The sequence below is a fragment of the Mirounga angustirostris genome, unplaced genomic scaffold, assembly GCF_029215605.1.
Source record: "Mirounga angustirostris isolate CCGP_5_RB_7025 unplaced genomic scaffold, mMirAng1.0.hap1 SCAF_11, whole genome shotgun sequence".
NCBI lineage: Eukaryota > Metazoa > Chordata > Mammalia > Carnivora > Phocidae > Mirounga > Mirounga angustirostris.
The window spans coordinates 59,886,503-59,903,907 of NW_026991719.1; the positions used below are offsets into that span (position 1 = coordinate 59,886,503).

The following is a 17,405-nucleotide window of genomic DNA, read 5'->3' on the forward strand; positions in this document are numbered from 1 at the left end:
TTTGCTCTGCAGAGGCTTTTTATTGTGATATAGTCCCAATCATTTATTTTTGCTTTTGCTTTCCTTGCCCGAGGAGACATACCTAGAAAAATGTTGCTATGGCCGATGTTAGAGAAATTACTGCTTGAGCTCTATTCCAGGATTTTTATGGTTTGAGGTCTCACATTTAGGGCCTTAATCCATTTTGAGTTCATTTTTGTGTATGGTGTAAGAAAGTGGTCCAGTTTTTCTTTTGCATGTAGCTGTCCGGTTTTCCCAGCACCATTTGTTGAAGAGACTTTTTCCCACTACATATTCTTGCCTCCTTGGTTGAAGGTTAATTGACCATATAATCGTGGGTTTGCTTCTGGGCTTTCTATCCTGTCCCACTGAACTGTGTGTCTATTTTTGTGTCAGTACCATACTGTTTTGATCACTACAGCTTGATAGTATAACTTGAAACTCTGGAATTGTGATACCTCTCCACAGCTTTTTTTTTTTTTAAGATTTTTTTTTTTATTTTTTTTTAATTTTAGAGAGAGTACAAGCAGGGGGAGCAGCAGAGGGAGAGGGAGAAGCAGGCTCTCTGCTCAGCAGGGAGCCCGATGCAGGGCTCGATCCCAGGACCCTGGGATCATGACCTGAGCCGAAGGCAGATGCTTAACCGTCTGAGCCACCCAGGCATCCCACAGCTTTTTCTTTTTCAAGATTAAAGCACTTTGGCTATTCAGGGTCTTCTGGGGTCCCATGCAAATTTTAGGATTGTTTGTTCTAGCTCTGTGAAAAATGCTGGTGGCATTTTGATAAGGGCTGAACCTGTACGTTACTTTGGGTAGTATGGACACTTTAACAATATATGTTCTTCCAATCCATGAGTATGGAGTATCTTTCCATTTGTTTGTGTCGTCTTCAATTTCTTTTGTAAGTGTTTTATGTTTTCAGAGTATAGGTCTTTCACCTCCCTGGTTACGTTTATTCCTAGGTGTTTATTATTTTGGGTGCAGTTGTAAATAGGACTGTTTTCTTAATTCTTGTTTCTGCTGCTTCATTATTAGTGTATAGAAATGCACCTGATAAAGGGTTAGAATCCAAAATATATAAAGAACTTCTACAACTCAACACACACACACACACATCCAATCAGAAAACGGGCAGAAAACATGAACACACATTTCTCCAAAGATATCCAGATGGCCAACAGACAAGTGAAAAGATGCTCAACACCACACATCATCAGGGAAATGCAAATCAAAACTACAATGAGATATCACCTCAAACCTGTCAGAATGGCTAAAATCAAAAACACAAGAAACAGTGTTGGCAAAGATGTGGAGAAAAAGGAATCCTCATGCACTGCTGGTGGGAATGCAAACTGGTGCAGCTGCTCTGGAAAACAGTATGGAGGTTCTTCAAAAAATTAAAAATAGAATTACCCTATGATCCAGTAATTGCACTACTGGGTACTTACCCAAAGAATATGAAAACACTAATTCCAGAGGATATATGTACCCCTATGTTTACTGCAGCATATTTACAATAGCCAAATTATGGAAACAGCCCAATTGTCCATCTATAGATGAATAAAGAAGATGTTGTATATATAGACAAAGGAATATTATTCAGCCATAAAAAGAATGAAATCTTGCTATTTGCAACAACGTGGATGGAGCCAGAGAGTATAATGCTAAGTAAAATAAGTCACTCATATGTGGAATTTAAGAAACAAAACAAATGAAAAGGGAAGAAAAAAGAGACAGACAAAAAACAGACTCTTTAAACTATAGAGAACAAACTGATAGTTACCAGAAGGGAGGTGGGTGGGGGATGGATGAAATAAGTGAAGGGGATTAAGCGTACACTTATCTTGATGAGCACTGAGTAATGAATATATAAAGTTGTTGAATCATGATATGGTACACTTGAAACTCATATAACACTATATGTTAATTATCCTGGAATTAAAATTAAAAAATACAATTAATTAAAAAAAAACCTACGAGTCAGCAAAAGCTCTAGGGTGAAGAAGGACATAGAAGGAGGGAACAAAAACAATCAGAGGCAAGGTGATGATAGAGCAGAAATGCAGACCAAATATGGCCAATAAAGAAACACAGAGGGTTTTTCCAGAAGCCTCCATTTCCAGATGGCTTTCTAGTTCTCATCCCAGAGGCACAGCCACTCACCAGTTCCTTTGACGGATTTCCACCAAAATCCCTACCTCCCTTACTGCCCACTATCCTCTGTAGCCTTGCAAATCATGATCCCCTCATTGGATCTATCACTTTTGCTCCTCATAACAAAAACCTTACAAAACCAGAGGCAAAATATAAAACTGTGTAATAAATCTGGGTTTTGTCCCCTGATGGTAGCGTAGAACTCCAAAAAACCACCGAGAGAAAAGGAGTTTTCTTTAGTTATTCATAAGAAGCCCGGGCGCCTGGGTGGCTCAGTTGGTTAAGCGACTGCCTTCAGCTCAGGTCATGATCCTGGAGTCCTGGGATCGAGTCCCACATCGGGCTCCCTGCTCAGCAGGGGGTCTGCTTCTCCCTCTGCCCTCTTCCCTCTCGTGCTCTCTGTCTCTCAAATAAATAAAATCTTTAAAAAAAAAAAGAAGCCCCTTTTGACCACACCTGAGTTTATGCTGACAAGATGACTCAAGGTGGGCCCTAAGATAGTTTCCACGGAGAAGGGATGGCCATGCCAGAGAGACCAAGCATAGGATTAGAAGGCTGGAACTTTCAGCCCCAGCCCCTAGACCTCTAAGGAGAGAAGAAGGGCTGGAGACTGAACTTAATCAAGTGGCCAACAATATAGTAAGACCCCCAATAAAACTCTGGACACCCACACCTCAAGGAGTTTCCTGATTGGTAAACACATTGATGTGCCAAAAAGGCAAGGTTACTGGAGTCCAAGGCGAGAGAGTATAGAAGCTCCTTATCTAAGATCCCCCCAAGACTTTGTCCTGTGTATCTTTTTCATTTGGCTGTTCCTGAGCTGTATCCTTTATATTGAAACTGTAAGTATAGTGCTTTCAGGGAGTTATGGAAATTGTTCTAGCAAATTAACAAACTTGAGATGGTCATGGGAACCCCTGAATTTAGCTAGTTAGTCAGAAATACAGATGGACCTAAGACTTGCTGAAGGGAGGGCAGTTTTCAGGAAGGCTCTGCCCCTTAACTTGTGGGATGTGGCATTAACTTGGGGTAGTTAGCCTCAGAAGTGAACTGAATTGCAGGACAGCCAGGTGGTGTCAGAATACTTTGTTAAACTACCAAATTAAGTAAATTATTCACTTTTTCTCAACATAATATATTTTCATTAAGAAAAAGAAAATCAAGGAAACCAAAACACCCCTCCCCCAAAATAACAATTACTTAGCTAAACCTGCCTCAAAAGATAACTAACGTGAACATTTTGGTGTGCAGACTTCAACATTTTTAAAAAGATTTATTTATTTATTTGAGAGAGCAAGAGAGCGAGAAACAGTATGGGGGGGGGAGGAGGGGCTGAGAGAGGGGGACACAAGCAGGCTCAATCCCAGGACCTCGAGATCATGACCTGAGCCAAAACCAAGAGCTGGATGTTTAACCAACTGAGCCACCCACGTGCCCCTCAACATTTTTAACTGTATCTGGAGAATGCATGAAAGAGGTTACAGCAATTCCTTTAATTTCTGATAATGGGCAAAAATAGGATTACCTAAATTGAATTATGTCCAGATAGCCAGTTAATCTGTTTTTAAATCTTGTCAAAAGGAAAGGCCTGTTTATTTTAAACTAACTTTCAGTTTTCTAATTAAATTCATGTGAGACCACAGACAAAAATTTCATTCCCTTAGACTTATTTCTTAAAGAATGGTTCCTTGAATGTCAAATTCCAAATTAACGTGTGGGGAAGGAATGACACAGGAATTTTAAAATTAACAACTTTTCACGGTTAACTGTCACCATAGCATGGGAAAAAAAGGAAGCGAAAGAATAGCTAGCGTATCAAAGATTTTGTGAAAAATTTTTTACACATAAGCTTAGACCACACTTTTGACATACAAGTGTCCCAAACAGACACTCTCCAATTTTTTCACATGCCCCAAACAGAACAGAAATCATGTATTTAAACTCACTCTTACCGAAGTGGCCCACCCTCTCTTCCCTTAAACAGGGTCTGAATGTGATCAATCACAGACTGCTCTAATTTCGACCTTTTATTATACATTCAACTCATGTACACAGAAAAAAGTTAACATAAGCAAGCCTAAGGCTACTATCCTCAGAGAGGCCTGCTTTGCACGGCTGGCCTTGGCTGGCATCTGGGAACTGTACAGGCAAATGGTTCCCTACGCCGGTAGAAAACTTTCCCTAACGGAAAAGGGTGGCTCACTGTGCCTAGAAATGCATCTTCCTAGCTAGGCAAATCATTTTGTTTTGTTTTGAGAGGGCATCTTCCTAAAAAACAAACAAACAAACAAAACCCCCCCCAAAAAAAACAAAAAGAAGAAAAGAAGAAAAAGGTGGTACATTTGTTTCCTTAACTTGTTCCCAGCAAGATACTTTTCTTTAGTGATGCAGAAGTTCTTTTTAGATATTAAGCTGTTGGTCTCAGTTGTAATATTTTAATTAGTGACATTACTATCAAGTTCCAGATAAAAAGAGTCATTCTTATTTTAAATTTAAAAAAAGTTCAAGCAATTCTCTCTACTTGGATGACTTCAAGGAGTGTAAAAATCCTTTGGTGGCCCATTGTAGCTAACTTCCAGCAACTGTGCCTCAGAGATATATATGCTTTCTCTAAACTGTCTAAAGTAATTCTCTAGGTTCAGTTAGAAAATGAGGGAGTTTCTCCTAACAAACGACAGCCGTTGATTTTTATTATCACATTATCTTCTCTTAATACTTCCAAATGCATACTTACCCTCATCCTTGATGCCAGAAACATGTCCACACTATCAGTCTCCAGTTAGGTTCTTCTCCATGGGAACAAAGCATACTCAGGGCCATGAAAGAATTCACTGCAGCTTCTGTGACTAAAAATTAGTGGGTAAGGAAATGATGAGTCAAGTGTAAAAATAAATTACAAGGGCATTCACCACAACTGACATATAAGAAGAAGTAAATAATCTTCAACATGCAAATTTCTTAATTTACAAGACTGTAAACATACCCATCAATGCAACCAGAATACTTGTTTCCACATGAAGAACATTCTTTTCCTGTAGCCAAATTATATCATAAAATTGCTTAACCGGTACAGAATTTGAACAGGTGGCATAATTAGATAAAATAAATGCTCAATAACATTAGACAAAGACAGCCTCACATTCAGGAAGTTTATATACCAGAAGTTTAACGATGGTTTTAGTTGAATGATGGGATTATAGCTTATCTTGACTATATTTTTTTATATCCTGTGTTATCTGAATTGTTTATAAGTACCTCTTCACTTTATAACCAGGAACAATAATAGCACTTCCATTTTGAAATAAGCTAGGAAAAATAACCACTTATTAAAATTAATAGAAAACAATCTAATTTTGCTATATAAGGCATGAAATAACTAAGGAATGACATAAGAAATATTGGAGAGCGACATGATGAAAATTATGATTATTAGGATATAAAAAGAGTTAAATAAATGTTTTTAGAAGGGGAGAAGAAATGTTGCAAACACGTTAATTCTGACCAAATGAACATCCAAATCAAATGCTATTACAATACCTCCAAGTGAATTTTTTAGACAAAGCAGAATTTTACAAAATAATTCTTGTAATAGATTTATTTGTGAGAGAGAGAACGAGAGAGTGAGAGAAAGCATGCATGCAGGGGGAGAGGCAGAGGGAGAGAGAGAATCCTTAAGCAGACTCCCCACTGAGCAAGGAGCCCAACGCGGGGCTCAATCCCAGGACCCTGAGATCATGACCTGAGCTGAAACCAAAAGTCAGCCGCTTAACTGACTGAGTCACCCAGGTGCCGCTACAAAATACTTCTTAAATTCAGTTAATAACAAATTAGGGAAGAGTAGCTAAGAAAATATTGAGAAAGAATAAGTAAGTTTTACTATAAACAAGAAGGATATAGATTAGGGGTCAGCAAACTAGAGCCAATGGGTCAAATCTGGCTGCCGACAGATTTTGCATTCATTGTCTGTGGTTGTTTCTTCAAGTGAATGGTTGCAGAAGAGACTGTGTGGCCCACGAGCCCAAAGTATGAACTATCTGGGACTTCTACAAAAAATGTTTGGCAACCCTTGTAGTAGACACTTCAATGATGCTGTCCTATCCATAGCCTCTTCTCTAAGGGAGTTCATGAAGGCCAAGAGAAGGCAAATTTATGAGGTACTACAATCCATGAGTACCACAAGGACACAGAAGGTAGAGAAATAAAGGTTGGGGAAGCCAGCTGATCACAAAAGAAGAATGAAGAGTGAGGAGTTTTAAAAATGCAGGTGCCTGGGGCCGCTCAAGGCCAATTAAATCACAACATCTTGCTCTGGTTTATTTTTAAAGTCCCCCAGTTAATTCTAAAGTGCAACCGTGACAGAAAACCACTAAGCTAGGGGAAACAGCAAATGTAGAGCAGCCAAGTGATGTCAATGGTGAAGCACAAGAATAATTATCCAAACGTACTGCCGTTAAGGTACCTCAGGGCTGCTTGAATCTAGTTAGTTCCCACATTTAATATTGTTCATTTAGAGTCCCACTAAATCCCCATCCTCCACCATGTTCCACATGTTTACATAAAATAAACCCCTATTAACATGGCAGGCTGAGTGATTCTTCATTTCTTGGGACCAAAAGAATCAAATTAGTATAGAAATTAGTATCAGGTATATAGTTGCATGAAACAGACCCTCAGCAGAAAAAGAAACATTTGCAATTGTTAGGGTATGACTGTTGTGTGAAAATCACACACAATCCCCGCCACAAACCAGGATGAAACGTTTTTTAGAAGTCCAGCTTATACTGTGGCAAAGCCACTAGTTATGCAATTGCCTTTGTGACTCAGACATGCGCCCATTTAGGGTAAAGCTCTGAGGCAATCGGTAGTGGCTGGTATTACAGCGACTTCAAAGAAATAAGCAAGTAGGGTTTGACAGTTTCTCTTCTGACAATGATGTACAAATTCTGATATAACCATGAGGTGCTGACACTGGAAAGCATGATTTTGTCTCTATTATGGCTAGGCATGGTTCTCAGTTTACCATTCCAACAGTTACCATTCCAACAGGCATGGAATAACATGGATAGATAATAGATTCACAAATCTGAGAATCATTGGACTAAACGTGGCAGTTCTGGTTCCTCCCGAACATATACCCGTTTCCTTCTTTAAAAAAAAAAAAAAGATTTATTTGAGAGAATGCGTGCGTGGTGGGAAGAGACAGAGGGGGAGAGAGGGAATCGCAAGCAGACTCCCTGCTGAGCGCAGAGCCCAACGACGCGGGGCTCCATCTCACGACCCTGAGATCACGACCTGAGCCGAAACCAAGAGTCGGACGCTTAACCGACTGAGCCACCCAGGTGCCCCCACCCATTTCCTTCTAAAGACCTGTTTATTGTCAAGCTGTAGCACAGCCCTTTATGATCAGGTTTTGTTTCACATCATCCAGTATTATACCCTCTCCACTGAGTACAGCTGGTGGGATCAATCCATACACTGCCAGCAGCTTAGGAACTGTCTAAGCATGAAAAAGCACTGCACAAATAAAGATAAACTAAGCCAATTAGATGCGCTCAAACTCTTTGAAATTTGAGAAGAAACCATGAGAACAAGTAATTAACGGTGAAATCTGAAGCTAAAAGCGTCACCAAAGACAAGGTAAGGGCAAAGCCAGGCATAGGGATGATGAATGAGGAAAAATGTAGATAAGACAGGAGAACAGAAAGCTGAATCAAGTCAATGGCACAGTGGAAAGGGTCCACTAAGTCCATGTGCTTAAGTCCCTAGAGCCACCATAGATGAATTTCCATGCCACTCTGTTCTTGAGATTCCTCTGAAATCCCTATTTTCCTCACTATGTGTATCTATGTGATAAACGCCTGTTTCTTGACCTAAGCCTGTGTATTATTTCTTGAAACCAGAAATCCTATGTAATTTAGAAAACAGTATGGAGTTGGGCTACATGAACAGAACTCTGGCAGGAATGTGAAATATTTAGACCTGGTTATTACCTGGTGGTGGGACAGGGAGTAGATACACCCACCACAACCCTGGCTGGAATGTTTTAAGAGCCTCGAACCGTGGCAAAGTTATTGTCGCAGGACCACACACCCAATGAACATAAGTTGTGACACAATCACAATGACAGACAAAAATTCAAGTGGCCAAGGAAGATCAATGATAGGTGAGTGCTTCTGAAATTGGAAAGTAAATTTTAAAAGTAGCTTTATGACATTACTTCAGACTACGGTATCTGGCTTGACTTAGTTACTCTCCAACATTTATACTTAAGTACAAGTTGCAAAAGTATAGACAGAGCATCTTTAGAAATGAATATATGAAATGAGGAGCATTATTTACTTAGAGGTCAAGATGTAAAAATGTAATACAAACACATCTGAATTAAACGGTAGCCACACTCATAGTCCCATCTAAGGTAAACTGTCCCAGCCATAGGTAGTTCTGGAGAAAGGGCAGTCCTATAGACAGCAATAAATTTTAGAATATCACCTGTCCTGTCATCCAAGGTAGAATGTACCAGGTGTAGAATACACTACCCAAGTGCTGTGTTATTGCATGACTCAGAAAGTGACTACCCAAGCAGGCGTGAGCTAAGACACTGAAATTCTTGCACTGAACAATGAAGTTTGTGGAATGCAAAGAGAGTGAGGCCCATAGCCAAGGGAGTTGAACCGTGAAGGACAGAATTGGGAAACATGAGATACAGCCAAGGACACCAGAGAGATAAGCAAGGTTTAATGATGAGTAATTGAAAATTTATGAGGAGGCAGAATACAAAGCAAGGAGGTAAACTAAAGCTTGAATAAATATGAGGAAGCAGAGACAAAAAAAAGAAAAAAGCAGAGATAAAGAGGAATTAAGACACGATGTATGAAATGGTATCTACAATTAATTCTGTACTGAATACTGAAAATGTGCTGAGAATAGATTTCAGGTGCTTTCCTCACACACACACAAAATTTTAACTAAGTGAGAAGTTTGTTTGGCATCTGACTATAGTAATCATTTCACAATGTATATCAAAGCATTGTGTTTATACATTAACTATATCTAGTTTGTATTTTAAAAAAAGATGTTAAAGGTGACACACTAGATGTAGGATACAAACCCCTGTTGCGAACATTCCCAGATCAGTCTTGGAACCACCATTTCTAATCCTCAAAACATTTTCCTCAGAGGGGAAACTGAATTTTATTTTTTAAACTGTCTTTATTCGAATATAGGGTTTTCTGTATTTGAATTCACAGGAGATACCGGTCTATCTTAGAGGCTGGCCATGCATAGCTGTGGGTGGTCCAGATTGCTTGGATGGCCCAAGAGAAGTCTGTTTCTTGAAAACAAAGGAGCCAACAATACCGGAAATTGCTAACAGGATTCCAGCCACAACTGAAATTCACCAAGAATGTGAGTTTTCCAGAATTCGTTAGGGAGTCACATTTGGGAAAAAGGAAGTGAGATTCTCCCCCACATATTAGAATAGAGTAACAGTCCCCAGTAGTCCATAACAAAACTGCTAATTAGGCATTTAAAGCCATCAAAGATGGTCCTTGTGAGGGATCTGGTAATTACTGCAACAGAGCAACCTCAAAGTTTTCCTGTTCACGGCCAGGTAGTAAATAATTTAGGCTTTGCAGGCCATATGGTTTCTGTCACAACTACTCTCTTCTGCCACTGTAGCATAAAACAGGCATAGACAATACATACATCAATGTGGTGCTATGTTCCAATAAATGTGAAATTTGAGTTTTTGTCTATTTCACATGTCACGAAATACTATTCTCCTTTTGATTTTTTCCCAACCATTAAAAAATGTAAACATCTTCACTTCACAGGCTGTTAAAAAAAAGAAGTGGTGGGCCACAGTTTATGAACAGACCCTTGATATACAGAAATGGAAGGATGGTCATGAAACTCTTAAAATTTGAAGGTGTTATATTTAACATACCCAAGGATATTCTGATGACTGTGTAAATTTTCTGTTTAACGGACTATTCTTGTTCGATTTTTTTAATACCATCTCAACCACTTTTAAGTTCAGTAGTGTTAAGTATATTCACATTGTTGAGTAACCAATCTCCAGAACTTTTTCATTTTGCAAAACTGAAATTCCATACCCATTAAACAACTCCCCATTACCTCCGCCCACCCCAGCCCGACAACCACCAGATTTTTAGGAAATATTATGTGGGTCTAGAGGTGTGGATCCAGACCAGAGGATGGCAGTTTGCTCACAATGTTTCACTCAGTGTCTTAAATTTCAGAGTACTTACCCTTTGTCAGATCTATTCTTTCCTAATCTATCCTAGTCTAATCTATACAATTCCATTCAAAACTGTGACCTAGTTTTAAACACTACCTAAGGGAAACTGCCAACCTCCAGGTTAAGTTGAATGGGTAGGGCTACACACCCATTTCTTAATACCACATGTGAAGAAGGTAACACTACGAATAAGCCAAAATTATGAAGAAGCAGATGCTATGAGGTCATAAAAACATTTATAAACATGCTGTGTTGGCCTGTGGAATTTTTTTTTAAAAAGTAAACTAACAGGGGTGCCTGGGTGGCTCAGTCGGTTAAGCGTCTGCCTTCGGCTCAGGTCAGGATCCCGGGGTCCCTGGGATTGAGCCCCATGTCGGGCTCCCTGCTCCACGGGAAGCCTGCTTCTCCCTCTGCCTCTGCCTCTCTCCCTCTCATGAATAATTAAATAAAATCTTAAAAAAAGCAAACTAACAGCTCAAAATCAGGCTCCTTGTAGAGAGCTGAAAGTCCTGTCAATATTGGGCAGGTTTCCCACTGGGTAACAATCAAGAGCCAAGGAATCATGGCCTTGCTCTTTGTATCAAAGGTGCATGTTCCATGGAACACCAATCCCAAACACTCCCTACTAATCCTCTCAGAAGCATCAGCTGCTCTTACCATCCAATTTGCACTCTTGTTTTTAAGAGTAGAGAAATCTCTTTTCCAAGGTCTCTATCCAAAGTAGATAAACAAAAGAAAAGCTCCCTGCCAAAACCCCTAAGCAGCATCTGAAGAAAAAGGGAGAAAATAAAAATCAGAACCATATTATGCATTTACCCCATCTGGACCCCGCAGGCATTTGCAATTGAAACCTCTGAAATAAAGGATGGAGAAGCCAGGTGTTAATGGATGCATTAGAAGCCGGAAGAAATGAAACAGAGTTTAAAAAAAAAAAAAAAAAAAAAAAAAGCAGAGACAGAGTATAATAATCCTATTAATTGCAGAACACTACAGTGAAGACCCACAAACTGCTGCTATGGGCATTATATATATAAATAACTAAGTTAAGTCAGGCCTAATAAAATTTGTGTTCTCAGTATTAGAAGTGGGCTCTTAAAATCATCATAGTAGCAAAGGGAACTGAAACGGAGAGAACACACAGCAAGCCAACGCGATGCAGAGGTGAGGCCATGAGGGCCATAGGCAAGTAAACCTTAAACGATGAAGGTGAAGCCTGAAGTAAGCAGAACTGATGAATAAGCTACAAATGTGAGAAGGATTAAAAAAGATAAAACGAATAGGCAAGCCAATATGTAATGGGAGAAATAAGACACAAAAGCTAAGCAGAAAGAGTAGCTCTGTTACATAAACGGCACAATCCTAACATGAAGACCCATAAACTCCTGCTGCAGCTTTACTACATTCATTCATTCAGATAGATTTTTGGTGAAGACTTTAGGGTTGTTTTTTTTCCATGTATAATAGGTCATCCGCAAACTGTGACAGTTTAACTGTGTCTTTACCAATTTGGATGCTTTTTATTTCTTTTTCTTGGCTGACTGCTGTGGTGGCTAAGACTTCCAGTACTACACTGAATAAAAGTAGTGAGAGTGGACAAACAACAAAAACACTAAACACTCTTACAAATATAGAGAACAAAACTGGTGGTTGCCATAGGGGAGGCGGGTGGGGATATGGGTGAAATGTGTGAAGGAGATTAAGAGAACACTCACCACGAGGAGCACTGAGTAATGTACAGAATTGCGGAGTCATTATATTGTATACCCAAAACTAATAACACTGTATGTTTAATTATACTTGGATAAAAATAAATAAAATAGAATAAAAAACAACTTCCACACCAAATTGGGGAAAAGAGCTACAACCTATGGTAGATTCAAAATCTGTGTGAAAAAAGAAAATCAAAAAAAAGTCCCCAGTAAGATTTTTAACTGCTCTTTCTCACTAGGAAATCAAAGAAATAAAAACTAAAACATCAAGGAAGACCACTTTTCACCTTTGCAATTGGCCGATTTTTTAAAAAAAACTATATAATAGCATATTGGTGAGGATATGACAAAATAGGCATGTTCATACATTACTAGGCTAGGGAGTGAACATTTAATTCAACCTTGGTAAACATATGGATACGTGCAGAGATTATCTACAGAGAGGTTCACATCATTATTTGTACAATATTAAAAGAGCAGTAACTGAACAAGAGCCCAAATATTAGATAAGAATTAAAATTTTACATTAATGCAGTGGCATATTATGTGCCATTTTAAAAGAGATGTTATGAAAGTCTATTTAATGGTGTGGAACACGTTTGAGATCTGCTGAACGGAAAAGATACGGCAACAAGATTTCATTAATGATCCTAACTTCAACAACTGACAAAGACTGCCTGCCACTCCAACTGTTGAACACAGAAACAAAGTAGTAAAAAAATAAAATAGAGACTAACATTAAAAGTAGCAAATTTAGGAAACCTAATTCAAAATCCTTGAAAAGTAAAAGATTTTCTTCTGGAAATGCAAGGTAGGGTCATTGTTAAGAAAGCTACTAAATATAATACATACAAAAAAAGGTCAAAAAAATATTCACTTCCACATCAAAATAATCACTTACTTGACTGAGAGACCTGTTCCTTTGTCAGGATCCCATTTTTAGATATCATTGGAAAGATTAATTCCTCCTATCCTGAATGAGAAATTTAGGTTTTGACACAGCAAATTATCAAAATCACAGCTTCCTACCTTGACCTTAGGATAGGACAGTGAATACATCTAAAGTAATCTCTGTATTAGACTCACTTATGGGCCTAAGTAGCGTAGAAAACATACGCTGGTGAAGAAGGTAAACACTAGAGCTGATAATGTAAGGATAAGAAAAAAAATGAAATAAATATTCCAAGTCATGCAAAGAAAAACCTACTGTACCAAAACCAGACAGAGAAGCTACAAAAAAAAGAAAACTACAGGCCAATAGCAAACCACATTCAACAGTACACTAAAGGATCATTAACCACGATCAAGTGGCATTTATTCCAGGGATGCAAGGATGGTTCAGTATCTGCAAAGTCAATGTGATACACCACCATTAACTAAACGAAGGATAAAAATCCTAAGAGCATCTCAATGAATGCAGAAAAAGCACTTGACAAAATTCAACATGCATTAAACACTCTCAATGAAGTGGGTTCAGAGAGAATATATCTCGACATAAAGCCATCTATGAGAAACCCACAGCTAACATCATACTCAATGGTGAAAAGCTCAGAGCTTTTCCTCTGACATTAGGAACAAGACAAGGACATCCACTCTCTCTACTTTTATTCAACATAATACTGAAAGCTCTAGCAACACAGAAATTGGTTCCATTTCTATACACTAATTACAAAATAGCAGAAAGAGAAATTAAGGAAACAATCCCATTTAGAACTGCATCCAAAATAATAAAACACCTAGGAATAAACGTAACCAGGGAGGTGAAAAACCTATACTCTCAAAACTACGAAATGTTGATAAAAAAAAATTGAAGATGACACAAACACACAGAAGCATATTCTGTGCTCATGTATTGAAAAAATTAATAGTTCAAATGTCCATGCTAACCAAAGCAATCTACAGATTCAATGCAAACCCTATTAATAGCAACAGTATTTTTTACAGAACTAGAACAAATAATACTAAAATTCATATGGGGGGGGTGCCTGGGTGAAACAATCGGTTAAGTGCCCCAACTCTTGGTTTCAGCTCAGGTCATGATCTCAGGGTTGTGAGATCTGAGTCCTGGGCTCTGGGCTCAGCACAGAGTCTGCTTCAGATTCCCTCACTTCCTCTCCCTCTAGCCTTCCCTCCCGCTCCTGCGCTCCCTCTCTCTCTCTCTCTCGCAAATAAATACATCTTTAAATAATAAATAAATAAAATAAAATTTGTATGGAACCACAAAAGACCCCAAATAGCCAAAGCAATCTTGAGAAAGAACAAAGCTGGAGGTATCGCAATCCGGTATCGCAATCCCAGATTTCAAGATAACACTTCAAAGCTGTAGTAATCTAAACAGGAATAAGTCATGGGGATAAAAGGTACCGTGCAGGGAATACAGTCAATGGTAGCATAATGGCATTGTATGGTGACAGATGGCAGCTACACTTGTGGTGAACATAGCATAACATAAAGGCTTGTCAAATCACTATGCTGTACACCTGAGACTAATGTAACACTCTGTCAACTGTATCAAAAAAAAAAAAAATAAATAAATAAAGGAAAACTATGGCAAAGAAGAGGATCCTCTAAAGGATGGTAATAACATGCCCCATGAAAATGCTATCACTCTACCAAGAACTCGAGCCAACATTTAGATGACTTTTAAGTCATGTACATAATGCATAGATCACAAGCCACTTTGGAGGGCTGACTAAGCACAGCGTGTTACTGTTACTGTATCACACGAATTGTGTGTGTGTTTTAAGACTTTTATTTATTTATTTGAGAGAGACACAGTGAGAGAGGGAACACAAGCAGCGGGAGTGGGAGAGGGAGAAGCAGGCTTCCCGCTGAGCAGGAAGCCTGATGCGGGGCTCGATCCCAGGACCCTGGGATCATGACCTGAGCCAAAGGCAGACGCTTAACGTTCTGAGCCACCAAGGCGCCCCTGTATCACACGAATTGTTGAGTAAAAATTACCCTTAATGTTTGCTTTAATGGAACACCTCAAATCCTCTTGTTCTTGTATGTATAATGTAGAGTGGGGATGGCATACTATAGCCCATGGGCTGATTCCAGGCTGCTATCTGTTTTTGTAAATGACGTTTTACTGGAACACAGTCCTGCCCATTTGTTTCCATATTGTCTACGGCTGCTTTCATGCTACAGAGTGGGGAGATGTATTAAAATTAGGTAAAGTCATAATTAGGAAACATGAGTTCTAACTTTTTGGATACCTGAGAATGGCTAAATTTTAAAATGGTTATCCCTGAAAAGAAGGAAAAGAATGGGGGCACCATATATGATAAATGATTAACTACAATGAGGCATATGAAACACAGTTCTTTCTGTACGTATGGCCCAATCTGTGAATGTGCTTTCTTGGTGAACTTAATCTGAGTGGGAGGAAATCCAGAGGCAAACTGACCACTATGAAATTCTGTACTTTCTAGTATTAGTTAGCTGTAAATTCAAGCCCCACAGAAAAGAAAATGGGAGGCGGGGAGGCAAGGTAGACACAGTACATCTAACCTGTGCCGGGAGTTGGCACACTTTCTGTGAAGGGCCAGATGGTAACGCTTCAGGCCGTGGACCACAGAGTCCATCACAAATACTCGGCACTACTGCAGCCCAAAAGGCAACCGTGGGCAATAGAGAATAAGCATGATCCTGTGTTCCAACAAAACTGCAGATTTGAAAAAACAAGCCGCTGCCATGTGGGCCATAGCTTGCCAAACCTCAGTCTATGCCAACTATCTGGACACCGTTACCTTACCAGCAATAAAATTTACTCAAGTGTTAACGGATAGGTATCCCTGTTATTTTCCACTCGATACATACAAAGAGTAATCTTATCAGTACTGTCTGCTAGCAGAATGCAGTGTTTATGCTGAATTCCAGCTGGGACACACTGATCTGCACAGCAAGCTGCTCCAGCCCTTGGTGCACCTGCACCTGAGCTAACATTCTGTAAGCAGTGGATTTTCAGTTGTGACTCTGACTCTTGTGATTCCTTTTTGTGGGGGGCGGGGGGTAGAAGAAAACATAACCTCACAGAAATTGTGCAACATAAACATCATGCAGGAGGGTGGGGGGAATACCGAAAGGTGAAAAGCCAACAAAGATAAGCACACAGTGAATAGCTGTGTCGGGGGGTGGGGGAAATAAAGGCTAGTTCACCCAGAGTGGTTATTTCTAGAAACTGAAGGGACCTACACAGCCCTCACACCATCTCTCTTGCACATCCGAATCCCCCTTTGAAAACAAACCCTTCACGTGTGCCCCCGTGTCCCGGAAGAAGACAGTGACAAGGGCCCCACGAGGAGGCAGGAAGTCCCAACAATGAAGAACACACTCCTCACATCTAGTGCTTCAAGGACAGAAAGGTGGTTCAGATCTTTGGAGTGTGACACACACAGCTCCGCCACTGGCTCCCTGTGGCATGCTGGCGACACCACCTCTCTGGGGCTCAGCTTTACTGTCTGTAAAGTAGGAACAATTCACACTTCCCAGGGTTACTGTTAAGTTAAAATGAGATGACAAATACATGCAAAGCCCTTGCCTAGAACATAAAAGGCACCTATAATTAACTGCTCATCACTGTTACTGTTCTATGACCTCCGGCAGAAAATGTTCACAAGTTGTGCGTGGGTGCTACTACAGGGGTGATGGCTAGCCTAAAGAGAACGACAAGAGAAAGAAAAAAAAAAGAAAACCACAACAGACTTGCTGTCACAAAAATAAAGAGCAGATAATGGGAATAGGGAAACCCTAGGGAAAGAACTGAGGTTCAGATAGCAAAAGCCAGATTTATATGATCCCTTTTGGCCCATATAGAGAAAGAGATAGGAAGACTTGGGTTTTGACAGCATGCTAACATTCATATCCTTATACAAGACCAATGTCATTTTAAAATAAGCTGTGAAGGGGGATGCCTGGGTGGCTTGGTCGGTTAAGCGTCTGCCTTTGGCTCAGGTCCTGATCCTAGGGGCCTGGGATCGAGTCCTGCATCGGGGTCCCGGCTCAGTGGGGAACCTGCTTCTCCCTCTGCCTGCCACTCCCCTTGCTTGTGCTCTCTCTCTCTCTCTCTCGTGAAGGACATGGAATATGGGAACTCCCTTTGTATGAATGGCTATCCCAGGCTTCTCCTTAGGAAAAAGACAATTTTCCTTATCATTCAGGTTCCCAGCACAGGCTAATTATCTAATTCTGTCAGTAGGAATTATCCAAGTATTCCAGAGATCATATGGGGAACCTTATGCTATGAAGGCACCATCTCAAGACCATCCTCACGGGAAAAGG

General features: G+C 39.8%; 1 long non-coding RNA gene across 11 annotated transcripts in view; it reads right to left on the reverse strand.

The window, feature by feature from the left end:
* The window catches only part of LOC123847856 (uncharacterized), a 56,341-nt gene that overhangs the window by 26,873 nt on the left and 12,063 nt on the right, over nucleotides 1-17,405 (reverse strand). For 10 of the 11 annotated variants that reach the window (XR_010406191.1, XR_006791626.2, XR_006791624.2 and 7 more), the window contains one exon: nucleotides 4,888-4,999. This is a non-coding gene — a long non-coding RNA (uncharacterized LOC123847856). Of the gene's footprint in view, nucleotides 1-4,887; nucleotides 5,000-11,070; nucleotides 11,181-17,405 lie in introns of all 11 variants that reach the window. The other variant, XR_010406189.1, reaches the window with a different exon arrangement.